The sequence below is a fragment of the Triturus cristatus genome, chromosome 10 (assembly GCF_964204655.1).
Source record: "Triturus cristatus chromosome 10, aTriCri1.1, whole genome shotgun sequence".
NCBI classification, from domain to species: domain Eukaryota; kingdom Metazoa; phylum Chordata; class Amphibia; order Caudata; family Salamandridae; genus Triturus; species Triturus cristatus.
In genome coordinates, this window is record NC_140593.1 from 171,965,498 (window position 1) to 171,993,218 (window position 27,721).

A 27,721-nucleotide genomic window follows, 5' to 3' on the forward strand; every position below is an offset into this window, starting at 1 on the left:
AGATTCCTCATCTCTAGAACTGCCTTCATCCACACACTTAACCTCGCTATTTGTGTTTCTCCTACATTCTTTTGTAAAGCGACAGACAGTGGTGCCCTCTAAGCCCTTCCTTAGTCCTATTCTCTACAGTTGAGATTGGTCAATTGAAATGTAGCTAACTCTTTATTTTTTACTTTACCTACTACATCTTCATGGAACTGGTGCTCTCTAGACTCCACTTCTACTGATTTAGTGCCACTTCTGGATAATTATGCCTACCTAACAATCGCTATTCTATCTTTGAGGTCTTCATCCCCATTGATCCACAATCGTTCTTGAATTGCGGAATGTCTGCCATGCATGCAAACCTGATCCCTAATTAACTCTGCCCGTAAACCCCCAAAAGTACAATCCAGAGACCAATTTCTAAGTGAAGCCACATATTCATCAATAGCCGATTTCCTCCTGAAAAATGTATATCTTATCATTTCTATGCAAACATTAAGCACAAAATAATTATCAAAATCCACAAGAGCTGTCTTATACATATATTAACGTCACCTCCACCAACATCCTTGGCCATATGTTCATACACTTTAATACTTCAGGTGCCACAGAGTGCAGGAAAATCTTTTCTTCTGTTCTGGCATAATTTTACCCTCTTCATCAATAGTTGCCAAGTAGATGAGGAAATAAGACTTCCATTTAGCCCATTTCATGCAAGGACAACCTCCAGCTGACCAAAAAGCTTGAGGGGGAGACAAAGAAATATTTCCTTTTTTCACCCTAACAAGGGACTAGTGCCCTTATAATTCTGACTGTCAACAATATGCGTCAATGTTGCCCAACCAATAAATATACAAAGAAATAAAAATAATTCCCAAGTATTCACCTTGAAATTCCTTCAGTTGCTGCTTTTTTAAATAAAATAATAAGAATCTTATGGATTTGTGTAGCACAGCATAGCCTCTAAAGCCTGAGGAACTCTTCACTAACCACTCTGGAGTACAAAAAATGAAGCCAAGATGGTGGCATGCACAATTTCTCTATGTGATCAAATATCCATGAGATGTTGCGACGTTGGGAAGGAGTCAATTGCCAGAGTACTTGCAGACATAGCTTCATGTAGATCACAGAGCTCAATGTCACATGGGGCAATCTCAAGGAGATGTTCCTTTAAGCACAGGAACGCTTGTTGAAATGGCTAAATGAGCGGTAGTAAGCATCTGCAGACATTCAACTGATGCACATTTGACCAGTGCACCTCAATGGTCATAATGAAAAACTGGCAAACAATGTTGCCACAATACCTTTAACTCCAAGAATCATAGACATGCAGTAGACAGTAATGAGGACAGATACAAATGTCAAAAAGACCTCAAAGCAAATTGATCAGAACGTTTATATAGGATTGAGTATGAGCTAATCCCTTGAAGGACATGGAATTTCCAAAAGGTTCGTAGACTTTTGGTATCCAGAGCCAACCCGAGCTATCTCCTGCTTCTGTTCCTTTAGTCATCGTCTGGAAGAAACTAGTTGTGTGGTTTAGTAATGTGCTTGACACCTTTATCTCTTTTTGGAAGTGATTTGTGATTTATCCATAGTTAATAGTTCATGATAACTCCTTTGAAACAAATGTGGCTTGATTCCTGGTCTAGGAATCTTTGGAAGTTTGTACTAAAAAAGTTCCTGCTGATGTGTGCTGTGTTTGGGCCAGCTTGTGATGGATTTTTATTAGATGGATTAGCAGACCCTGGTTCACATCTTCCTTGAAGTTTGGATTGGTGACTGGCAATACATAAGCCTCTATGGGTTTTGCTTGAGTGTAAATTTGTGAGGTATGTGTTTTTAGCTAAAATACGTGTTTCATTAAATTTTTCATTTTCAATAAATCAAGCAACCAATTTATATTTCACTCTAGGTTAATTGTTTTTCTGATAAATCTATTTTTATAATTTTTGTTTCTAGATGGGTTGGTTGATTATGTAGATTTAGACATGTTATGTTTTAACTTTCATGTACTCTGTGATTCTTAGATTGCTTCAGAAGTTGGCACAGGGAGTTCTTGTATTTGCTTGATTGCAGTATGCAACTTAATGAGTGGGCATAGGCATGCACGTGCTGGAAATCAGAATGGTGTTTCACCATAACATAATTTCACAGATATCGTGAGACACAAACATCATTATGTGAAAAATATTGTAATATCAACATTATCGTGGTATAGAATATAGTAGATAGGAATATAATTCTCTAAGGTACTTTCTATATTTTATTAATATAGTTGCATATAAAAGATTTTACTTATTTTGTTGTCTTATTCGTTTTTGTTTTATAAGTTAATACTTTAATATTAAATGTGCATATTATTTCATTATTTGATTTGTTAAACCATTTAGAGATAGTTTAAAACAAATATAGAGACATCTTGAGTGGGGATTTGCACAAGGGCAATATTAATGCAGAACTCTTTAAAGTGGTGGCTTCACTCAATAGTTGCCCCACGGGCAAGGCACAAGACCCAACTGACTCCCAATAAATGTTTTAAGCATAACATTTCTTTCAGGGTTCATTTTGTCACTAATGTGCTGAGAGGTGCAGCTAAATGCAGTCTTACGCAATCCTGATCTCACTAAACTATTGTGCTTATGTTTTAGAACAGAATTTTAAGGTGATCCTAGGTGTTATCAACCAATTTCTCCAATTGATTTAATAGCAAAATTGCTGGTCATATCCATCTGGATCGTCTTGAAGACTGGGCTCAGGAAAATCATATTTTTTGTGACCTTCAAATTGGGTTTAAAGCTGGACTTGGCAACATTGAACAATACCTCAACCTCTCTCTTTTAATTAACAAGTATTCCACAGCAAAACAGGGTTATCTTTATATGGCCTTCATGGACCTAAACCCTGCCTTCAACCATGTAAACAGGACTAAACTATTTAGCATTATGGCCAACTTGGACGAGCCAATTATCTGTTACTTGAGGCAACCGCACTCTGAGGGGACTACTAGGGTGAGATAAGACCCACTCGTGAAACTACTGTGCCCTTTATTTTAGAAAAGGGCACCTAGCAAGGCTGCATCCTTGCCCCTTTCCTTTTTACGCTCTGTATAAATGGGCAGAAAAGCATTTGATTACTCAAGGAAAGATGTGCTGCAATTTGGTATCCATCCTCAAGGACTCCAGAAATTGTTAGATTTGTTGTTTTTCCTTTATGACTGGTTTAGACTTAGCTATCAACCAAGCCATAAACATATATTATGGTTTACGGACCCAAGGGAATTAAATCTAAAGCATTCACTGTCAGCTTTTTTAAGTTTGGGTTAGTCCGTACATTTCCTTATCTGGGAATCCTGTTCAATGACAAAAATTGTTGGAAGTTGGCTATTCATACTTGTTCAGTCAAGTTCAAGAGGAGAATTTCGTATTTATTTAGCTTTCCTTCCAAATTAGGGACAAAGCTAGGGATGGGCTATAAATTCCTCTTCGCTGGTAGAGTTTGCTGGGTTTTGCCTACTACGTGTTATGTTTGTAGCCTGGAGTTCTGACATAGTTCTGCCAACTGCCTCATGGAGTTTTTCTCACACGTGGCTCACCAACATTAATTTGGCGAGCACTAGTGACAATTTTCATCCCCTAGCACGATTCTCATGTGCTAGAATGCCACCAGGTGAGATTTTCTCAAATGCAGGCGGTTACTGCTGTTCATGATTGTTTGTGTTGAGAAAGCTGCTGCTTGAGTAGAAAATCTACTTATGTGTCAGAAAAAAGCAGTGCCCTTGAACACTGGTTTTACAGTGTAGAACAAGCTCCCTTCACCAAAAATCAGTGTAAACAGCATGACGTGCCGAATTCTGCCTGAATGTGGAACTCTACAGAATCTTGCAGAGTGTTTTTATGTAACTCCGTGGATTTATGCAAAGTGAAACTCCATGTGCTCTGCCAACTCATAGACAAAGCTCTTAAAGGTAATGGTAACCATACACAGGACCGAAGGTGAGTTGATTGCACCTACAGAACTCTGCTCCACCCTTTGTAAGATCAAGTGTAGTAGAATCTAGTTACTATTGAGTTTCCTGTGGATTTTTGGTTTGCTAATGGAGCATGGTTCACCATGGTAGATTTTCCTCAGAGAGAGCTCATGTCACCCCTCATCTAAAAACCATAGAAGTCACAAAAAATAAACTACTTTGTACCCAAAAGGTCCCATCCACACCTCCCACAAGAACAGTCCTACTCCCTCCCTCTCTATCAAAAATCAGCCTTCACAACCTCCTTTCAGCTTGTGATGGCCCTTCTTCATTTTCTCCAGGTGCCTTCAGATTTTCTTGGGGTAGACAGAAGTAGTTAGTGTTGCACTGGGCTTTGGTGGATGGGAGCCTCATCTGCCTACTGCAGCAGTGATTACTTGCCAGGGTCACTCCAGCTAGGGACCTGAGGCCTTCCTCTCCCTTCAGGACAAACAGCCACCACAATTGTTTCTATTTTTAGCTGACCGGCTGTCTCTCACTAAGAGAGGGCCTCAGAGAAGGTCCTTCAGCAGGAGTAGCTAGATGATATGAAGACAGAAGAAAAGAACATGACCTTTACTATTAACACAAACACCTATTTATATACACGCATAGAGTAGCAGAACATTTCTGGCACCCTAGGGCCATTGGAAATCATTTTGATGGTCAGATGTTAATATTGGTCACAGGGCCAAGAGTTCCTCTACACATAATTCATGTAGTGAAGTAGCGTTGGTATTAATTAATCCATGACCACCACCATAATCATAAATAGATTAGCTTTTTTTTAAAGTAATGATAAGTTGAAGTGATTTCATGTCATCACACTTGCAACCCACACTTTATGATTTTACTGATAAAGAGTGAAATAGCTTTGCTGTTGCTGGGGGACTGCAAGCCCCATAACCTACTGCTGTATTCTCTCCCAGGAGGGAGGAGGAGGAACCAGGAAGCGCTTGAAAAAGCGCAGAGAACCACTGCGGTGCGGGATGTGCCTTGCTGTATGCTGTTGCTGGGGGACTGCAAGCCCCATAACCTATTGCTGCATTTCCTTCCAGGAGGGAGGAGGAGGAGCCAGGCAGCACTTGAAAAAGTGCAGAGAACCACCGCGGTGCGGGACGCGCCTTGCTGTTGCTGGGGGACTAGAAAGCCTCATAACCTACTGCTGCATCCCCTCCCAGGTGGGAGGAGTAGGAGTCAGGCAGCACTTGAAAAAGCACAGAGAACCACAGCGGCGCAGGCGCACCTTGCTGTTGCTGGGGGACTAGAAAGCCTCATAACCTACTGCTGCATTCCCTCCCAGGAGGGAGGAGGAGGAGCCAGGCAGTGCTTCAAAAAGCGCGGTGAACCACCACGGCACAGAACGCAGCCGGGCCGTGGCCGGGCGACTCCCGGGCCAAGGGCTCACCCATCCTTGCCAGTCATTGCCAGGAAAAGGCAGGGCTGGGCCACCCCCCTTGACTTTTATCTTCTGCTGAAAAACTGTGGGTAAGACTTTGCTGGTTCACTCTTTTGTTAGACACCTTGCTCCGTGTCGAACTTTGTGCAGTCACTGCCACTGCCACTACCTGGCCCTAGCGCATTTTAGTCTAAGGACGATCGTGGGGAAGAGTAGTCGCAGCAGGAATCAGGATCAGGAGAGTGTCTCCTAACCATTTCAAGGCAAGAGTTTTGCTCATCATTCTCCCACAGCAATGGCTGGGCTGCTCTCGTGCCCCCCCTGTCAATGTTATCTTGTCTGCTGTATGACTAGCTAGCATTTTCTTAACTCTTTTATAGTACGGACCTCAAGGGGAGAGGAAAAATGGCCAGCTTCACTTGCATGTACACAGGTTGAAATCTTCTTCCCGCTTTATCCAATAACAATATTCCCTGTATGCTCTCTGGCTTGCTGCTTGTTTTGTCGCTTGTTCTGTGGCTCCTAGTTGGGTGGTTACACTGTGGGTCCGTTAAGGTTCAGTAATGGGGAAACACACCTGCGCTCTTAAACAGCTTCCCCACTGCCCCAACCTCAATTGATAGAATGCTACAAAAGGCTATACGTGCTGTAAGTAACAACAGAAATAGAACTCAAAGAAAGGAGCCTGTTATTAACCCCTGATCTCTGTCTCCTGCTGCTAGATTTATCTACTTCCAAAACTCCTACCCCAGCCCCTATACCTTAGAGTACATGTCCCCTTGTCCATCCCACGACAAGAAGCTGCACCAAAAATTGCAACCCTGAAGGGGGGTGCTGCTCCATGTGTACGCAACTATGGGAAGTACAAGAAAGTAAGTTGGGGGCACCCAAAAGCAAGAAAGACAAAGCGGGTCCACAACTAGTGTGGAGCCCTTGGTTAATCCCGATGAAATCATAGATTCTACTGCCAACACTCGAATAGATCTGGTATATCCATCTTGGGTGCAGAACTTGTTGCCAGATCTATTGACCCAATTTAGAGCAATTTTGAGGGAAGATGTTGACCCCTTAGCTGATCATATACTTAATCTGGTAGCATTGGGGGATACTAGGCAAGCACACATATGCACTAACACCACACAAACCCTAGTGAGGGGGATTGATTTTAGCTGCCAGGTAGACAGCCCAAGCTTGATCCCCCCAGACAAGCCCACAATGCCAAGGAACCAAGACTTCACCAGTCTTTGGGGCCCCAGTCGGGTCGACGACCACATTCACTCAAGAGACAAAACCACCCTGACCTCTGCACTAAGTCTAGGTGTACACAGGGCATAAGATCATAATACACACACAGTATCAAGGAATGTTAATTGCGAGGTTGGGAATGACAACACAGCACACAACATGCGGAGTACAAACAAAAGCAACATTACTTCTGCAGGGCCTAGAGAGAGTAGAGAAGGGACTGGGGGGAAGAGAGTCCAGTGGGTAGGACAGACGTGATGATACAGCCTACTATAAATATACCCCCAGCCTCATCCCCCTACGTGATAATTTTGACAGGGGTACCAGAACTTAAAAATGGCTGGAGGGAGTCACATCTGGACCTCAGGAATAAAAGGCTGTTTTGGTTGGCAAGGCATAGACAGCTCCCCTATGATAGGGCAGGGAAAATCTTAATGGTCCGCAGAGTTGGTTGGGTGGGAAACAGCCACAAAGCAACACAAGGGGACTGTGTGGTCATCAATTTTAAAAATCGTCAGACTGTATGTTGGCTGTTAAGTCAGACAAGCAGCTCCCCAGAGCCCCATACTGAGGTTAGGGCCCTTTCACTGGGCTATTTTTATTCCCATTGCTGTATACCAGATAGGGTCAAGACCATCTTAGATCCTGGTAGGTGGCCACAGGAACATCTGAATACTGGCCATAGGTATCCCTCTTCCAGACCCTTGCTCTATAATATACCTGTAACAAATATATTTGAGTTCTAGAAAAAGTAGATTGACAAGTATTGATAATGGCAATAGGTCAGGGAAAGAGAACCTCAAGGGCTCCTGGAGAACCTGAGGAGCTCGGTTGCAGCCAACCAAGCCAGTCCACCAGCCCCGGTGTAGGGACTGTTCCAAAGGGCTTGGATACCTTAACACAACAGGTGACTGGTGGTATAGTAGGGTTAAGGGAAGGGTTCCCTGGACCACTAGCCTCCATAATTCCCGAGTTCCTTGGACCACTAGCCTCCATAATCGCCGATGCCCTAAACATCACGAGGGCAGAACATCCCATTGGATCATTTGATAACCCCCCTCGACCCTAATAGGGGGTACTCAAACCCCTGATACCTATGCTTTTGATGTCTCCACAGGGAGCAAGCTGAGGGTCCTATCTTGGGACATTGCGGGTCTTAAAAGCAAACTGTCCTGCTCTGATTGGGGGCTTTTTGTGGACCAATATGACATCTGCATGTTTCAGGAAACATGGGCACGGGAAGACTCGGTAAGGGTGGGGTTTGCGTCATTTAACATTCCAGCCACCTCGAGGAGTAGGGGTAGACAATCTGGGGTCTATGTATCTGGGTTGGCACAGACCTGGGCTGTAAAGTTAGTCAGCAGAATTCCTCATCCAATGACATTCAATGTGTAGCACTTAGTTTTCCCACCAAGCTGAAACTGGCTTTCGTTAGCATCTATTCCCGGCCTTTAAGTCTGAGCAAAGAATCCCCGACTTTTGACAAACTGAATCTTTTTATTCCTACTGTCCCCCAAACATGTGGTTGATTGTAAGCCTGGGCAAAGCACTACGCTACGCTCGTGAAGTTTGCGAAGTTTGCGCTACTTCGCACTACGCGAATTGAATGTAGCACAGTGCAAACATGCGTAGCGTAGCGTTGCGTGATGCAGCGGTCATTTTTTGCTTGCTCGCGGTCCTCAACATCAAGTTGGCGACAGCGAGCAAGCAAAATGACATCCCGGCGAGACTTTTTCCTTGTTCGCGATCAGCAACATCAAGATGCCGATCGCGAGCATTGAAAATAAACATCCCGGCGAGATTCTCAATGCAAGGAGGTCAGGTTTCTCATTGCGAGTGGTCACGTATGCTCGCGACCGCTCGCGATGAGAAACTACCAGTCCGCGTTGAGAAAGCTGCCGCTCGAGTAAAAATCTACTCGAGCGGCAGAAAACTACAGCTCGCACTGTGCAAGATGCTATTTTCAATGATTGCACAGTGCCGGATGCTTGTCCGCACTGTGCAATTATTGAAAATGGCATCTTGCACAGTGTGAACAGGGTACTACGCAGTTCGCGAAGTGCTACGCCCAGGGTATTTGATTGTTGGGGGAGACTTTATTTGGCAATTCGAGCCTCTCGCCAATAACACTGATACAATCCCTAGTGAGGAGGATTCCTGATGGCTAATCTCCGATCCACAAATTCCACCAATTAAGGCCTGGTCCCCGCTGGCACTTCAGATCAACGCGCTCACACCAACCCATTCCCTTTGAGCGTGCAACGGCCACACAGCATCGGACACATCGGGGAACCTAACATTCAATAGAATAGGCCAAGCCTCACTCCTGGATTACATACTAGTGGAGACCAGGCTATGGCACAGGGTTCTTGGCTTCGCTGTCCCTCCGCGGCATGATAGAGATCACAACGCTCTGTCTATGGAACTGAAGTGGCCAGACCTTGGAACTGCCACAGTCAGCAGTACCCCCTAGACAACAGACTAATTCTTTTCAACAATAGGAGAAGAGTAAAATGGGGGGTAATTCAGCAGTTACCTGAAAAGCTGACCGCAATTTATGCAGCAATTGTTCAAGTCCTACTCGACTTTGGGGAAGCTGCCACAGTGTTGGGTAAATCAGTATCTACTAACATAGTCGCAGACTTGCACGCAGGTCTGACATCTAAACTTCTACCCAAAGATACACTCCAAGATGAAAAAACGGGCCATTCGATCTTGGTTTATTGATAACCATCGAAAGACAAAACGGGCTTTGTCAGAGGCCATTAAAGCTAAAGATAAGTCACTAACCAAACACATGCAAGTGTTGTATAAAGAGACAATTCGACTAGCAAAGCAGACCTGGGAACTGAATAGATGGGATGCCTTAAAAACCACCCTTTTCAACAAAGACATGAAGGAATTTTGGTCCATAGTTAGCAGAGGCAGTAGTGGAGGTAAACTAGCAACAGAACCAAATATAGCAGCAGAAGCATGGGAAGTACACTTCAAGGCTCTTTATTCTACAAAGGAAGCACCCGGCCTGGATAATGATAATTCACCCACGATTCCACCAAGGGCCAATTATGAAGAAGCCGCCGAGATTACCCTGCTCGAAGTTCTAGATGCAATAAACAAGCTTCCCTCCAGCAAAGCACTGGATTTAGACAAGCTTCCTGGGGACCTTTTCCGGACAGAATCAAAAACATGGGGACCTTACCTTTGGGTTTTATTTAATGCTATCATGAAAGGTATGCCGGTCCCTAAAACCTGGGCAGGGGCAGACATTGTCCCAGTTTTCAAAAAGGGCTCACCACTCCTGCCTGCAAACTTTAGACTGATCAGTTTGATCGATGTCATGCAAAAACTCTTTGCTTGGGTACTTCTTGATCGCCTCCAGGGGTGGATGGAAGAACAGGAAATATTGAGCCCATATCAAGCCGGATTCAGAAAACACCTCCACTGTTGACCAAATATATAGGCTCCAAATTATATTTAGGAAAACGGTGAGAATGGAGGGTGGCAGCCTTTATTTAGTTTTTGTGGATCAGAAGACGGCCTTTGATCTGGTGCCCAGAGTAAATTTATGTGGGATACTTAGAGACATGGGGATTCCCCACTACCTTTTGAGTATGCTCATGAGATTGCACAAAGGTAACTTTGCCCAAGTAAGGTCAGGGAAAGCAGGTGAAATAACCTCCCGATTCCCAGTTAACAGAGGAGTAAGGCAGGGGTGTGTGCTCGCACCCACCCTGTTTTGCCTCTTGTCAATGCGCTGGTTGCCCAAATCACTGAGGTAAAGGACAACAGTGCCCCTAAACTAGCAAGCACAAAGGTCCCATCAATGATGTTTGCGGATGACAGCCTTCTAATCATTCTAATGTCAAAGTCACCCATGGGCATCCAGAGGGTTCTAGACAGCTTTCTTATCTTCTGTAACAACAGGGGGCTGGAGATTAACACCCAGAAGGCCACGTTTATGGTCTTCAACCAAGCCAATACATCCCGCTCTAACCCTTGTCTAGAGGGAACTTCGCTCGAGAGGGTGTCGGTATTTGAATATTTGGGTGTCACCCTGACAGAAAATATGGAGTGGGGGCTACAAATAGCTAAAGCAAAGCCTAAATTACCCCAGACTACCGGGAGTATTGCAAAATTATTCAGAAACTCCTCCTCCAAACCCGCTGGGCCTATAGCAGAGATTTAAAAGGTGCAATCCAGGAGTGCTACAATGTATGGGGCTGAACTATGGGGTCACTGTTGTAGTAATGTGAGTAAAGTAGAGAACAGTTTTTTGAGACAGATCTTGGGTCTCCGCTCATGTTCCCCCCCTAATCCCCCTATGGTTGGATCTAGGAATTAGAGCAATTGGTGATGAGATTGGTCTCCGACCACTAACGTTTTGGCGAAGATTGTGGGGGACCCCAGAACTGGCAGTCGTTCGGTCAGAATAAAAAAGAGCTGTTGAGTTTCTCGGGTGTAGAAAAAATCCCTTGGTTCACATAAGTAAAGGGTGAATGCAGTAGGCTGGGAACACCAAGTCTTTGGAGTCATCCAGAGGAAGCGTGTCTTGCAGTCTCACGCTCAGAATTAATAATACCCTATTGTATGAACAAACTGGCAGCCATCCAAGGGAGTTCGGCCTTAGGACACTTGAGAGCCGAATTTCTGATGACGAAATATGAATATATAATAGAGCCCTTCCTGGATGATATCCAGCCACCACTGGCAAGGAAATTATATGTTCAGTTTAGATTTTGTACCCTGCCGCTCCGTGCCTTTTCCTGCAAATGGTCCAAAACTACCATGCGAGGGAGTCCTGCCTGCAACTGTGAGAAAAAGTCAAAGCGCCATGTCTTATTTTTTTTGCCCTGTCTACAAACCAGCAACGAAGCGCTGGCTTATCCAGCTGTGCATGAATTTGGGGTTTGTGCACTGTGAGGAGGCATTTAGAGCCCTGAGGTATGACATTCGCTAGCCCATTGTCTTTGCTGTATCTTGATTTTTAATTTCAATGTGGCGCAAGCGCTGGACCTTTCTTAAACTGCTATTATAGTCGCTAGCATACACACTGTTCCTAGCTGCTAATAGTTCATCTTAAATTTGTAATCCTTTTTCTCTCTTAAAATCTAATTGTATTGATGAAATACGTTTTTATTCCTTTCTGGTATGTGTAATTTTTTATCCCCAAGGTGGCTTGTGATACGATTTGCCCAAAACCACCATTCTATGACCTCTTCTATGCACCTTAACACTGTTTTAAATCAAACACAACATGTTGCCACCAATGATTGGCCCTATTCTGTGTTTGCCTCTGCTTGTCATTGTCATTTGTAATGCAAATACATTGTAGACGCACTTTAATTGGGCCTTTTGATCTGAATATCTGTCACTGTAAACTGTTTTTATGGGATATTAAGGAGATGCACATGCACTTTTTTATGATGAATTGATTTTATCATTTTATTCTCTAATGAAATGTATTGTACTGTGCACATACTTTTACGGTCTTATCGACCGAAATAAAGTTTTCTGAACTGAATTGAACTGAAATAGCGGTCACCTATAAATATATATTTCCATTGATATTACACATTAAATTTCTGCTGCACAATTTACTTGACTGTATTATCTGCAACAATAATGGAGCCACTCTGGTGGGGCAGCATGTTTTTTAGGACAGATAATGGTATGTCATCATAAATTCCAGTGATACTTCTCTTATCTTACTTCCTCTTGAGTCCCACTCTACACTCTCTAACCCAAATAATGATCTACAAATAGAGAAAAACATAATAAATGCTAGCTGCTAAAAGCAGAAAAAAATGTTAAGCTTAACTACCAGCTGCAATAGCAGGAATGACTGTGTTGGCGCAGGGGCTACTTACCCATGGGTGTGGTGGCATAAAAGGCTGTCCTGAAATGAGTAAAGACAAAGAGGAGACTGAATAGTTGTTAGTACGCGCTTTGAAAAAGGGCATTTTACAGGTGAACAAATACATTGCATGACTAAACAGTCCTATCCATCCCTTCACTTCAACCCTAAAAATACAAAAATTCTGCCTTTCCCACAGTTTTTCTACAAATAATATTTCTCCTCCACTTGCATTTTACAGTTTTGCTGTATTCTCACTTAGAAAGGTATGTGCAAAGTCAATTTCCCTTTGTGTAGTGCACAGCAGAGAGAAGGAGAGAAAATATGTACAAGAGGAAACGTTTTCTGCCACTGTTTCAAAAAGTGGTGGGTAAAGAAAGCAAAAAAAAAAAGAGGATTTCAGCTGGTGCAGAAGCAGGATATATAGAAAACACAAAGGACTATGTAGGGATAACAAACATTAGATCAAGGGAAGTTCATATTAGTGGTAGGTATCACATAATAGGTGGGAGTAGTTAAGTAAGAAATAATTATTCAATATGGTGACTTACCAACATCAGCAAGAATGGCTTATGAGTCTGGGCATTACCTACACCACTGTTGTCCTTGATGCAAACCATGCAGCTGATTATGCTCTTGTCCCTCTTGGCCTGTTTCATATTTCTCTTCATTTTTTGGAAAAGTGGAAAAATAAAAATAACCATGATTGATTTAGTAGTACTCACAGCAAAAAGGGAACTTTCTTTTCACAGGCATAACAATCTACTGTCTGTCTAATCAATCTTATTCCTCCCTGCAACCTCCACCCATAAAATACTTCTCTCTCTTATACTCATTTGTTTCTTTCCTACAAATGATATTGCGTCTCCCCTTGAATCATACTTTTTTGTTATTGATGGGCAAAGCCAGTCTCCCTTCTCATTCTGCACCTGACAGATGGGGAATATATTGGTGATATGAAGAGAAGTCACAGAGGAGCAGCAACACCTGTGATATCAGACTAGCCTAATGTCCCTTCATTCCTTAAATTCAACCAAGCAAGCAACTGGCTCATCCTGTAACAAAATCCTTGCAGAATCATTCACTTGGCATCCACTTCACTCCACCACCAATCCTCCAGTCCTACATCCTCCTACTTAGGCTGCCCCAACATGCCCCACTACTCTGCATCACAGGCATTTCACAAAGCGCACAGAGAAACCCTAATGTTTTACATGCCCCCTCATTTGGAACTTTTGGAACAAAGACAGTGGGCGCAGGCACTCTCTGATGCAAAAAGTACATTCATTTATATAAGTGGCACACACCAACACAAAAGAAAATGTGGCCTGGTCACTGAAAACATGGTATCACATACATGTTGGAGTTTGCCTTTTCTGCAAGGTCATTATCAAACGAGTTGCCTTCACTCCTCTACTTTTTTCTGAATACGTTTTGCTTGGCGTTAGGAGTCTGTGCACTTTACCACTGCAAACCAGTGCTAAAGTGCTTCTGCTCTCTGCTTAAAACATGATAATATTGTCTTATACCCAATTGGCATATTTAATTTACTGATAATCAGCCTGTAAATGAAATGCTTCTAATTAAGCCTGGGCAAAGCACTACGCTATGCTACGCTCGCCTAGTTTGCGAAGTTTGCGCTACTTCGCAATACGCGAATTGCACATAGCATAGTGCAAACATGTGTAGCGTTGCGTTGTGCAGTGGTCATTTTTTGCTTGCTCGCAGTCCTCAACATCAAGTTGGGGACCGCGAGCAAGCAAAATGACATCCCGGTGAGACTTTTTCCTCGTTCGCGATCAGCAACATCAGGTTGCCGATCGCGAGCGTGGAAAATAAACCTCCTGGCGGGGAGGTCAGGTTTCTCATTGCGAGTGGTCGCGTATGCTCGCGACCGCTCGCGATGAGAAACTACCAGTCCGCGTTGAGTTAGCTGCCGCTCGAGTAAAAATCTACTCGAGCGGCAGAAAACTACAGCTCGCACTGTGCAAGATGCCGTTTTCAAAGATTGCACAGTGCCGGGTGCTTGTCCGCACTGTGCAATCATTGAAAACTGCATCTTGCACAGTGCGAACAGGGTACTACGCAGTTCGCGAAGTGCTACGCGTAGCTTGCATAGTGCGAAGTGCACTTTGCGTAGCTACGCGTAGCGCTAGTTCGCGAACTATGCCCAGGGTTACTTCTAATGGGCCTGCAGCACTGATTGTGCCACCTTAAAAATGTCTCCGGCTTTCCTTTGCAAAGCCTGTGTGTGCAGTTTTAAACTGCCATTTCGAGTTGGCAAAATAAACCTTTTGCCAGGCCCCAACCTTTCCTTTTGATAGATATAAGTTACCCAGAAGTTGGATTTTTATCGATTTGGTCTTGATTAATTTAGTAAATTAAGCTCAGCTTTTTCTAACCTGGGATCCTTTTTTGTGTAGTCTTTTTACTGTTTTGCTGTTTAAAGTATTGCACAAATACATTACAAGCTGCCTCTAAGTTAGCCCTGACTGCTTTGTGCCAAGCTGTCAGGTAGTTTAGCACAGGCTAATTTGGTGTTTGCTTGTGCCTTACCTTTACTAGGATTGTGGCTGCTGCATGACCAGGGCTCAGACTCCAGTCAATCACTAACCTTATTTCCAATTTCCATGTCTTATTTGAGCCAGAGGGCATGTGTTGTGTGTTCATAATCTTTATATCTTTATATATATATATATATATATATTCACTGAAAAAACCATAGGTTTCAGGGGCGTTATAGTTAGCTGGACTTTTCACTTGTACAAAATCATTGAAATTCCCCCGTTATAGTTAGTTCAGCTAACTATAACTCGCGCGCCCGCAATGCACTGCTGATGATGTCACTCATGACATGGTCAGTGACATCACTCATGACATCACTGATGACATCTCAAATGACATCACTGATGACCTCATCCTTGTGATAGAGTGGCAGACCTCCTCTCACCCTAATATAACCTTTGAAACACACATTCAAAAATAGACTAAAATTTTCAAAACAATGGACATACCAATACCAGTTACAACAACCTCTTCAGTAATTCTAAGATCCACATACACATCCACTCATTCACCAACAGTCCTATACAGTCACTCATACATGTACTCACTCATCATATGTACTCATACACCTATACATCCTGTTACACAATGCCACTCATCCATAGAGTTACTCACACACATAGTCACTCATGCTAATAAAGAATCAAACATACATTTACTTGCATATACAGTTATACACACACCACCACACTTACTTCTACGGAAACTTACACATACTTAGTCTTTTAAACAATCACTTATAGAAACACATACTTATTCATACAGGAACTCTTTCAATCTCTCACTCTCACATATACTCACTTATATACACCAATAGTCACATATACTAGTTTAAAACATATGTAGTTACTCATAAAGACACTATTGAGACAGTCATTCACTCACTAACACACCCATACACACACTCATCCGCCCATACAGTCCTGCATACATGCTGTCTTCAACACATACAAATAGTGAGTCACTCATTCATGCACCTATGCACTACGTAATACCCCCCACCGAACCATGCAGACACTCAGGCTGATACTCAAAAAACCAACTAATAACCTAGCTACTCACCAACCCATGCAGCCACTTATACACAAAGTGAGAGACTGATACAGATATTTACATATTTAAACATTACTCACTAAGCCATGTATTCACTATGATACACTTAATCAGTCAGTTACACAATAATTTTTTCAAAAACAAATCATCCATTTAGACACTTATATACCCATTTATTCTTCCATCGACCTTGAGATATACATATATAAACATATTTAATTTTCAGAAAAACACACATTCACTGGATGATGTCATCAGTGATGTCATCAGTGATGTCATTTGAGATGTCATCAGTGATGTCATGAGTGATGTCACTGACCATGTCATGAGTGATGTAATATGTGACGTCATCAGCAGTGCATTGCAGGCGCGCGAGTTATAGTTAGCTGAACTAACTATAAAGGGGGAATTTCAATGGTTTTGTACAAGTGAAAAGTCCAGCTAACTATAACACCCCTGAAACCTATGGTTTTTTCAGTGAATATATATATATATACATATATATATATATATATATATATAATCATTCTTAAACTTTTTAACAGTCACTGGAGGATGTCACCAGTGATGTCACTTGAGATGTTATCAGTGATTTCATCAGTGATGTCAAAGACCATGTCATGAGTGATGTAATATGTGATGTCAACTGCAGTGCATTGCGGGGGCGCAAATAACTATAACGGCTGAATTTCACATATTTGACAAATTAAATGTCATCCTAACTATAACGTTCCCGTAACCTGTGTTTTTTTACGTGAATTTCTAAGGTTTTCTAAATGCTAATTCCTAACTATAACGTCCCTGAAACCTGTGTTTTTTTTCAGTGAATGTGTGTATATATATATATATATATATATATTCACCAGCAAGGTTTCCCCCTTCAAGGATGACACTTGAAAGAACCGGCGGATTCCGTATCTTTAACGGAGGGCTGTTTTCACTTGTACAATCTGCCTGCTAACATCGCTGAGCCCGTGACCAAGGAGCAGGAGCTCCGAAACGCGTAGGGCATTGAAAACGAACGAGCACATTGATGTCCGGTTGAGGTGAATAAAGGATTGCTGTTAAAGATACGGAATCCGCCGGTTCTTTCAAGTGTCATCCTTGAAGGGACATTCTTTCACTCAGGATTTCATTTCGGACACCCTGCGCCAGTCCTGCCCAGCAACTTACCTCTTTTGGACAGAATCCATCATGTCCATCCCTGCGCAGCATCCTTCCCGGTAAGGTGGTTTCTGGGAGTTGCAGTGTATTTACACAGCTTCAGATGTGCGATCATGTGACAGGGGCTGGCTGGTACTCTCACCAATCAGAGAGCGCAGGACTAATTTAAAATGCGGGTGTGGCAGCATCCTGATCACTACAGTGGCATCCGAAGAAGGCTTCATCAGCCGAAATGCATCATGCCTTTTAGCTGTGTGGAATAAACGCTCCTGAATCTTCTCCTCGTGTGGCCTCCTCCTTTTCCTGACTGAAGGGGCTTTGGTGCATGTTTCACGCCGTCCAGTGGCGTTTTGAGAGGCTCCGTCCTACAAAGTGGCTGAAGTACTGCTGGAGTCTGCTGTTGCAGTTTGTTCACTTTTCCGAGGATTCGGATTACTTCAGCCCACCTTCAAAGTGAGATATTTCAAGGCTGCTGTGCACTGCAGTTCGTGATTTCACGTAGAGCAGGTCACATTGTTTTCCTGCTCACGGCCTGCTGGATTCCCATTTTATAAGGCTTGGACGTTTGAGGAGAGACAAGGAAGCGTTTTGGGACATTCTTTCACTCAGGATTTCATTTCGGACACCCTGCGCCAGTCCTGCCCAGCAACTTACCTCTTTTGGACAGAATCCATCATGTCCATCCCTGCGCAGCATCCTTCCCGGTAAGGTGGTTTCTGGGAGTTGCAGTGTATTTACACAGCTTCAGATGTGCGATCATGTGACAGGGGCTGGCTGGTACTCTCACCAATCAGAGAGCGCAGGACTAATTTAAAATGCGGGTGTGGCAGCATCCTGATCACTACAGTGGCATCCGAAGAAGGCTTCATCAGCCGAAATGCATCATGCCTTTAAGCTGTGTGGAATAAACGCTCCTGAATCTTCTCCTCGTGTGGCCTCCTCCTTTTCCTGACTGAAGGGGCTTTGGTGCATGTTTCACGCCGTCCAGTGGCGTTTTGAGAGGCTCCGTCCTACAAAGTGGCTGAAGTACTGCTGGAGTCTGCTGTTGCAGTTTGTTCACTTTTCCGAGGATTCGGATTACTTCAGCCCACCTTCAAAGTGAGATATTTCAAGGCTGCTGTGCACTGCAGTTCGTGATTTCACGTAGAGCAGGTCACATTGTTTTCCTGCTCACGGCCTGCTGGATTCCCATTTTATAAGGCTTGGACGTTTGAGGAGAGACAAGGAAGCGTTTTGGGACATTCTTTCACTCAGGATTTCATTTCGGACACCCTGCGCCAGTCCTGCCCAGCAACTTACCTCTTTTGGACAGAATCCATCATGTCCATCCCTGCGCAGCATCCTTCCCGGTAAGGTGGTTTCTGGGAGTTGCAGTGTATTTACACAGCTTCAGATGTGCGATCATGTGACAGGGGCTGGCTGGTACTCTCACCAATCAGAGAGCGCAGGACTAATTTAAAATGCGGGTGTGGCAGCATCCTGATCACTACAGTGGCATCCGAAGAAGGCTTCATCAGCCGAAATGCATCATGCCTTTAAGCTGTGTGGAATAAACGCTCCTGAATCTTCTCCTCGTGTGGCCTCCTCCTTTTCCTGACTGAAGGGGCTTTGGTGCATGTTTCACGCCGTCCAGTGGCGTTTTGAGAGGCTCCGTCCTACAAAGTGGCTGAAGTACTGCTGGAGTCTGCTGTTGCAGTTTGTTCACTTTTCCGAGGATTCGGATTACTTCAGCCCACCTTCAAAGTGAGATATTTCAAGGCTGCTGTGCACTGCAGTTCGTGATTTCACGTAGAGCAGGTCACATTGTTTTCCTGCTCACGGCCTGCTGGATTCCCATTTTATAAGGCTTGGACGTTTGAGGAGAGACAAGGAAGCGTTTTGGGACATTCTTTCACTCAGGATTTCATTTCGGACACCCTGCGCCAGTCCTGCCCAGCAACTTACCTCTTTTGGACAGAATCCATCATGTCCATCCCTGCGCAGCATCCTTCCCGGTAAGGTGGTTTCTGGGAGTTGCAGTGTATTTACACAGCTTCAGATGTGCGATCATGTGACAGGGGCTGGCTGGTACTCTCACCAATCAGAGAGCGCAGGACTAATTTAAAATGCGGGTGTGGCAGCATCCTGATCACTACAGTGGCATCCGAAGAAGGCTTCATCAGCCGAAATGCATCATGCCTTTTAGCTGTGTGGAATAAACGCTCCTGAATCTTCTCCTCGTGTGGCCTCCTCCTTTTCCTGACTGAAGGGGCTTTGGTGCATGTTTCACGCCGTCCAGTGGCGTTTTGAGAGGCTCCGTCCTACAAAGTGGCTGAAGTACTGCTGGAGTCTGCTGTTGCAGTTTGTTCACTTTTCCGAGGATTCGGATTACTTCAGCCCACCTTCAAAGTGAGATATTTCAAGGCTGCTGTGCACTGCAGTTCGTGATTTCACGTAGAGCAGGTCACATTGTTTTCCTGCTCACGGCCTGCTGGATTCCCATTTTATAAGGCTTGGACGTTTGAGGAGAGACAAGGAAGCGTTTTGGGACATTCTTTCACTCAGGATTTCATTTCGGACACCCTGCGCCAGTCCTGCCCAGCAACTTACCTCTTTTGGACAGAATCCATCATGTCCATCCCTGCGCAGCATCCTTCCCGGTAAGGTGGTTTCTGGGAGTTGCAGTGTATTTACACAGCTTCAGATGTGCGATCATGTGACAGGGGCTGGCTGGTACTCTCACCAATCAGAGAGCGCAGGACTAATTTAAAATGCGGGTGTGGCAGCATCCTGATCACTACAGTGGCATCCGAAGAAGGCTTCATCAGCCGAAATGCATCATGCCTTTAAGCTGTGTGGAATAAACGCTCCTGAATCTTCTCCTCGTGTGGCCTCCTCCTTTTCCTGACTGAAGGGGCTTTGGTGCATGTTTCACGCCGTCCAGTGGCGTTTTGAGAGGCTCCGTCCTACAAAGTGGCTGAAGTACTGCTGGAGTCTGCTGTTGCAGTTTGTTCACTTTTCCGAGGATTCGGATTACTTCAGCCCACCTTCAAAGTGAGATATTTCAAGGCTGCTGTGCACTGCAGTTCGTGATTTCACGTAGAGCAGGTCACATTGTTTTCCTGCTCACGGCCTGCTGGATTCCCATTTTATAAGGCTTGGACGTTTGAGGAGAGACAAGGAAGCGTTTTGGGACATTCTTTCACTCAGGATTTCATTTCGGACACCCTGCGCCAGTCCTGCCCAGCAACTTACCTCTTTTGGACAGAATCCATCATGTCCATCCCTGCGCAGCATCCTTCCCGGTAAGGTGGTTTCTGGGAGTTGCAGTGTATTTACACAGCTTCAGATGTGCGATCATGTGACAGGGGCTGGCTGGTACTCTCACCAATCAGAGAGCGCAGGACTAATTTAAAATGCGGGTGTGGCAGCATCCTGATCACTACAGTGGCATCCGAAGAAGGCTTCATCAGCCGAAATGCATCATGCCTTTAAGCTGTGTGGAATAAACGCTCCTGAATCTTCTCCTCGTGTGGCCTCCTCCTTTTCCTGACTGAAGGGGCTTTGGTGCATGTTTCACGCCGTCCAGTGGCGTTTTGAGAGGCTCCGTCCTACAAAGTGGCTGAAGTACTGCTGGAGTCTGCTGTTGCAGTTTGTTCACTTTTCCGAGGATTCGGATTACTTCAGCCCACCTTCAAAGTGAGATATTTCAAGGCTGCTGTGCACTGCAGTTCGTGATTTCACGTAGAGCAGGTCACATTGTTTTCCTGCTCACGGCCTGCTGGATTCCCATTTTATAAGGCTTGGACGTTTGAGGAGAGACAAGGAAGCGTTTTGGGACATTCTTTCACTCAGGATTTCATTTCGGACACCCTGCGCCAGTCCTGCCCAGCAACTTACCTCTTTTGGACAGAATCCATCATGTCCATCCCTGCGCAGCATCCTTCCCGGTAAGGTGGTTTCTGGGAGTTGCAGTGTATTTACACAGCTTCAGATGTGCGATCATGTGACAGGGGCTGGCTGGTACTCTCACCAATCAGAGAGCGCAGGACTAATTTAAAATGCGGGTGTGGCAGCATCCTGATCACTACAGTGGCATCCGAAGAAGGCTTCATCAGCCGAAATGCATCATGCCTTTAAGCTGTGTGGAATAAACGCTCCTGAATCTTCTCCTCGTGTGGCCTCCTCCTTTTCCTGACTGAAGGGGCTTTGGTGCATGTTTCACGCCGTCCAGTGGCGTTTTGAGAGGCTCCGTCCTACAAAGTGGCTGAAGTACTGCTGGAGTCTGCTGTTGCAGTTTGTTCACTTTTCCGAGGATTCGGATTACTTCAGCCCACCTTCAAAGTGAGATATTTCAAGGCTGCTGTGCACTGCAGTTCGTGATTTCACGTAGAGCAGGTCACATTGTTTTCCTGCTCACGGCCTGCTGGATTCCCATTTTATAAGGCTTGGGCGTTTGAGGAGAGACAAGGAAGCGTTTTGGGACATTCTTTCACTCAGGATTTCATTTCGGACACCCTGCGCCAGTCCTGCCCAGAAACTTACCTCTTTTGGACAGAATCCATCATGTCCATCCCTGCGCAGCATCCTTCCCGGTAAGGTGGTTTCTGGGAGTTGCAGTGTATTTACACAGCTTCAGATGTGCGATCATGTGACAGGGGCTGGCTGGTACTCTCACCAATCAGAGAGCGCAGGACTAATTTAAAATGCGGGTGTGGCAGCATCCTGATCACTACAGTGGCATCCGAAGAAGGCTTCATCAGCCGAAATGCATCATGCCTTTAAGCTGTGTGGAATAAACGCTCCTGAATCTTCTCCTCGTGTGGCCTCCTCCTTTTCCTGACTGAAGGGGCTTTGGTGCATGTTTCACGCCGTCCAGTGGCGTTTTGAGAGGCTCCGTCCTACAAAGTGGCTGAAGTACTGCTGGAGTCTGCTGTTGCAGTTTGTTCACTTTTCCGAGGATTCGGATTACTTCAGCCCACCTTCAAAGTGAGATATTTCAAGGCTGCTGTGCACTGCAGTTCGTGATTTCACGTAGAGCAGGTCACATTGTTTTCCTGCTCACGGCCTGCTGGATTCCCATTTTATAAGGCTTGGACGTTTGAGGAGAGACAAGGAAGCGTTTTGGGACATTCTTTCACTCAGGATTTCATTTCGGACACCCTGCGCCAGTCCTGCCCAGCAACTTACCTCTTTTGGACAGAATCCATCATGTCCATCCCTGCGCAGCATCCTTCCCGGTAAGGTGGTTTCTGGGAGTTGCAGTGTATTTACACAGCTTCAGATGTGCGATCATGTGACAGGGGCTGGCTGGTACTCTCACCAATCAGAGAGCGCAGGACTAATTTAAAATGCGGGTGTGGCAGCATCCTGATCACTACAGTGGCATCCGAAGAAGGCTTCATCAGCCGAAATGCATCATGCCTTTAAGCTGTGTGGAATAAACGCTCCTGAATCTTCTCCTCGTGTGGCCTCCTCCTTTTCCTGACTGAAGGGGCTTTGGTGCATGTTTCACGCCGTCCAGTGGCGTTTTGAGAGGCTCCGTCCTACAAAGTGGCTGAAGTACTGCTGGAGTCTGCTGTTGCAGTTTGTTCACTTTTCCGAGGATTCGGATTACTTCGGCCCACCTTCAAAGTGAGATATTTCAAGGCTGCTGTGCACTGCAGTTCGTGATTTCACGTAGAGCAGGTCACATTGTTTTCCTGCTCACGGCCTGCTGGATTCCCATTTTATAAGGCTTGGACGTTTGAGGAGAGACAAGGAAGCGTTTTGGGACATTCTTTCACTCAGGATTTCATTTCGGACACCCTGCGCCAGTCCTGCCCAGCAACTTACCTCTTTTGGACAGAATCCATCATGTCCATCCCTGCGCAGCATCCTTCCCGGTAAGGTGGTTTCTGGGAGTTGCAGTGTATTTACACAGCTTCAGATGTGCGATCATGTGACAGGGGCTGGCTGGTACTCTCACCAATCAGAGAGCGCAGGACTAATTTAAAATGCGGGTGTGGCAGCATCCTGATCACTACAGTGGCATCCGAAGAAGGCTTCATCAGCCGAAATGCATCATGCCTTTAAGCTGTGTGGAATAAACGCTCCTGAATCTTCTCCTCGTGTGGCCTCCTCCTTTTCCTGACTGAAGGGGCTTTGGTGCATGTTTCACGCCGTCCAGTGGCGTTTTGAGAGGCTCCGTCCTACAAAGTGGCTGAAGTACTGCTGGAGTCTGCTGTTGCAGTTTGTTCACTTTTCCGAGGATTCGGATTACTTCAGCCCACCTTCAAAGTGAGATATTTCAAGGCTGCTGTGCACTGCAGTTCGTGATTTCACGTAGAGCAGGTCACATTGTTTTCCTGCTCACGGCCTGCTGGATTCCCATTTTATAAGGCTTGGACGTTTGAGGAGAGACAAGGAAGCGTTTTGGGACATTCTTTCACTCAGGATTTCATTTCGGACACCCTGCGCCAGTCCTGCCCAGCAACTTACCTCTTTTGGACAGAATCCATCATGTCCATCCCTGCGCAGCATCCTTCCCGGTAAGGTGGTTTCTGGGAGTTGCAGTGTATTTACACAGCTTCAGATGTGCGATCATGTGACAGGGGCTGGCTGGTACTCTCACCAATCAGAGAGCGCAGGACTAATTTAAAATGCGGGTGTTGTAGCATCCTGATCACTACAGTGGCATCCGAAGAAGGCTTCATCAGCCGAAATGCATCATGCCTTTAAGCTGTGTGGAATAAACGCTCCTGAATCTTCTCCTCGTGTGGCCTCCTCCTTTTCCTGACTGAAGGGGCTTTGGTGCATGTTTCACGCCGTCCAGTGGCGTTTTGAGAGGCTCCGTCCTACAAAGTGGCTGAAGTACTGCTGGAGTCTGCTGTTGCAGTTTGTTCACTTTTCCGAGGATTCGGATTACTTCAGCCCACCTTCAAAGTGAGATATTTCAAGGCTGCTGTGCACTGCAGTTCGTGATTTCACGTAGAGCAGGTCACATTGTTTTCCTGCTCACGGCCTGCTGGATTCCCATTTTATAAGGCTTGGACGTTTGAGGAGAGACAAGGAAGCGTTTTGGGACATTCTTTCACTCAGGATTTCATTTCGGACACCCTGCGCCAGTCCTGCCCAGCAACTTACCTCTTTTGGACAGAATCCATCATGTCCATCCCTGCGCAGCATCCTTCCCGGTAAGGTGGTTTCTGGGAGTTGCAGTGTATTTACACAGCTTCAGATGTGCGATCATGTGACAGGGGCTGGCTGGTACTCTCACCAATCAGAGAGCGCAGGACTAATTTAAAATGCGGGTGTGGCAGCATCCTGATCACTACAGTGGCATCCGAAGAAGGCTTCATCAGCCGAAATGCATCATGCCTTTAAGCTGTGTGGAATAAACGCTCCTGAATCTTCTCCTCGTGTGGCCTCCTCCTTTTCCTGACTGAAGGGGCTTTGGTGCATGTTTCACGCCGTCCAGTGGCGTTTTGAGAGGCTCCGTCCTACAAAGTGGCTGAAGTACTGCTGGAGTCTGCTGTTGCAGTTTGTTCACTTTTCCGAGGATTCGGATTACTTCAGCCCACCTTCAAAGTGAGATATTTCAAGGCTGCTGTGCACTGCAGTTCGTGATTTCACGTAGAGCAGGTCACATTGTTTTCCTGCTCACGGCCTGCTGGATTCCCATTTTATAAGGCTTGGACGTTTGAGGAGAGACAAGGAAGCGTTTTGGGACATTCTTTCACTCAGGATTTCATTTCGGACACCCTGCGCCAGTCCTGCCCAGCAACTTACCTCTTTTGGACAGAATCCATCATGTCCATCCCTGCGCAGCATCCTTCCCGGTAAGGTGGTTTCTGGGAGTTGCAGTGTATTTACACAGCTTCAGATGTGCGATCATGTGACAGGGGCTGGCTGGTACTCTCACCAATCAGAGAGCGCAGGACTAATTTAAAATGCGGGTGTGGCAGCATCCTGATCACTACAGTGGCATCCGAAGAAGGCTTCATCAGCCGAAATGCATCATGCCTTTAAGCTGTGTGGAATAAACGCTCCTGAATCTTCTCCTCGTGTGGCCTCCTCCTTTTCCTGACTGAAGGGGCTTTGGTGCATGTTTCACGCCGTCCAGTGGCGTTTTGAGAGGCTCCGTCCTACAAAGTGGCTGAAGTACTGCTGGAGTCTGCTGTTGCAGTTTGTTCACTTTTCCGAGGATTCGGATTACTTCAGCCCACCTTCAAAGTGAGATATTTCAAGGCTGCTGTGCACTGCAGTTCGTGATTTCACGTAGAGCAGGTCACATTGTTTTCCTGCTCACGGCCTGCTGGATTCCCATTTTATAAGGCTTGGACGTTTGAGGAGAGACAAGGAAGCGTTTTGGGACATTCTTTCACTCAGGATTTCATTTCGGACACCCTGCGCCAGTCCTGCCCAGCAACTTACCTCTTTTGGACAGAATCCATCATGTCCATCCCTGCGCAGCATCCTTCCCGGTAAGGTGGTTTCTGGGAGTTGCAGTGTATTTACACAGCTTCAGATGTGCGATCATGTGACAGGGGCTGGCTGGTACTCTCACCAATCAGAGAGCGCAGGACTAATTTAAAATGCGGGTGTGGCAGCATCCTGATCACTACAGTGGCATCCGAAGAAGGCTTCATCAGCCGAAATGCATCATGCCTTTAAGCTGTGTGGAATAAACGCTCCTGAATCTTCTCCTCGTGTGGCCTCCTCCTTTTCCTGACTGAAGGGGCTTTGGTGCATGTTTCACGCCGTCCAGTGGCGTTTTGAGAGGCTCCGTCCTACAAAGTGGCTGAAGTACTGCTGGAGTCTGCTGTTGCAGTTTGTTCACTTTTCCGAGGATTCGGATTACTTCAGCCCACCTTCAAAGTGAGATATTTCAAGGCTGCTGTGCACTGCAGTTCGTGATTTCACGTAGAGCAGGTCACATTGTTTTCCTGCTCACGGCCTGCTGGATTCCCATTTTATAAGGCTTGGACGTTTGAGGAGAGACAAGGAAGCGTTTTGGGACATTCTTTCACTCAGGATTTCATTTCGGACACCCTGCGCCAGTCCTGCCCAGCAACTTACCTCTTTTGGACAGAATCCATCATGTCCATCCCTGCGCAGCATCCTTCCCGGTAAGGTGGTTTCTGGGAGTTGCAGTGTATTTACACAGCTTCAGATGTGCGATCATGTGACAGGGGCTGGCTGGTACTCTCACCAATCAGAGAGCGCAGGACTAATTTAAAATGCGGGTGTGGCAGCATCCTGATCACTACAGTGGCATCCGAAGAAGGCTTCATCAGCCGAAATGCATCATGCCTTTAAGCTGTGTGGAATAAACGCTCCTGAATCTTCTCCTCGTGTGGCCTCCTCCTTTTCCTGACTGAAGGGGCTTTGGTGCATGTTTCACGCCGTCCAGTGGCGTTTTGAGAGGCTCCGTCCTACAAAGTGGCTGAAGTACTGCTGGAGTCTGCTGTTGCAGTTTGTTCACTTTTCCGAGGATTCGGATTACTTCAGCCCACCTTCAAAGTGAGATATTTCAAGGCTGCTGTGCACTGCAGTTCGTGATTTCACGTAGAGCAGGTCACATTGTTTTCCTGCTCACGGCCTGCTGGATTCCCATTTTATAAGGCTTGGGCGTTTGAGGAGAGACAAGGAAGCGTTTTGGGACATTCTTTCACTCAGGATTTCATTTCGGACACCCTGCGCCAGTCCTGCCCAGAAACTTACCTCTTTTGGACAGAATCCATCATGTCCATCCCTGCGCAGCATCCTTCCCGGTAAGGTGGTTTCTGGGAGTTGCAGTGTATTTACACAGCTTCAGATGTGCGATCATGTGACAGGGGCTGGCTGGTACTCTCACCAATCAGAGAGCGCAGGACTAATTTAAAATGCGGGTGTGGCAGCATCCTGATCACTACAGTGGCATCCGAAGAAGGCTTCATCAGCCGAAATGCATCATGCCTTTAAGCTGTGTGGAATAAACGCTCCTGAATCTTCTCCTCGTGTGGCCTCCTCCTTTTCCTGACTGAAGGGGCTTTGGTGCATGTTTCACGCCGTCCAGTGGCGTTTTGAGAGGCTCCGTCCTACAAAGTGGCTGAAGTACTGCTGGAGTCTGCTGTTGCAGTTTGTTCACTTTTCCGAGGATTCGGATTACTTCAGCCCACCTTCAAAGTGAGATATTTCAAGGCTGCTGTGCACTGCAGTTCGTGATTTCACGTAGAGCAGGTCACATTGTTTTCCTGCTCACGGCCTGCTGGATTCCCATTTTATAAGGCTTGGACGTTTGAGGAGAGACAAGGAAGCGTTTTGGGACATTCTTTCACTCAGGATTTCATTTCGGACACCCTGCGCCAGTCCTGCCCAGCAACTTACTTCTTTTGGACAGAATCCATCATGTCCATCCCTGCGCAGCATCCTTCCCGGTAAGGTGGTTTCTGGGAGTTGCAGTGTATTTACACAGCTTCAGATGTGCGATCATGTGACAGGGGCT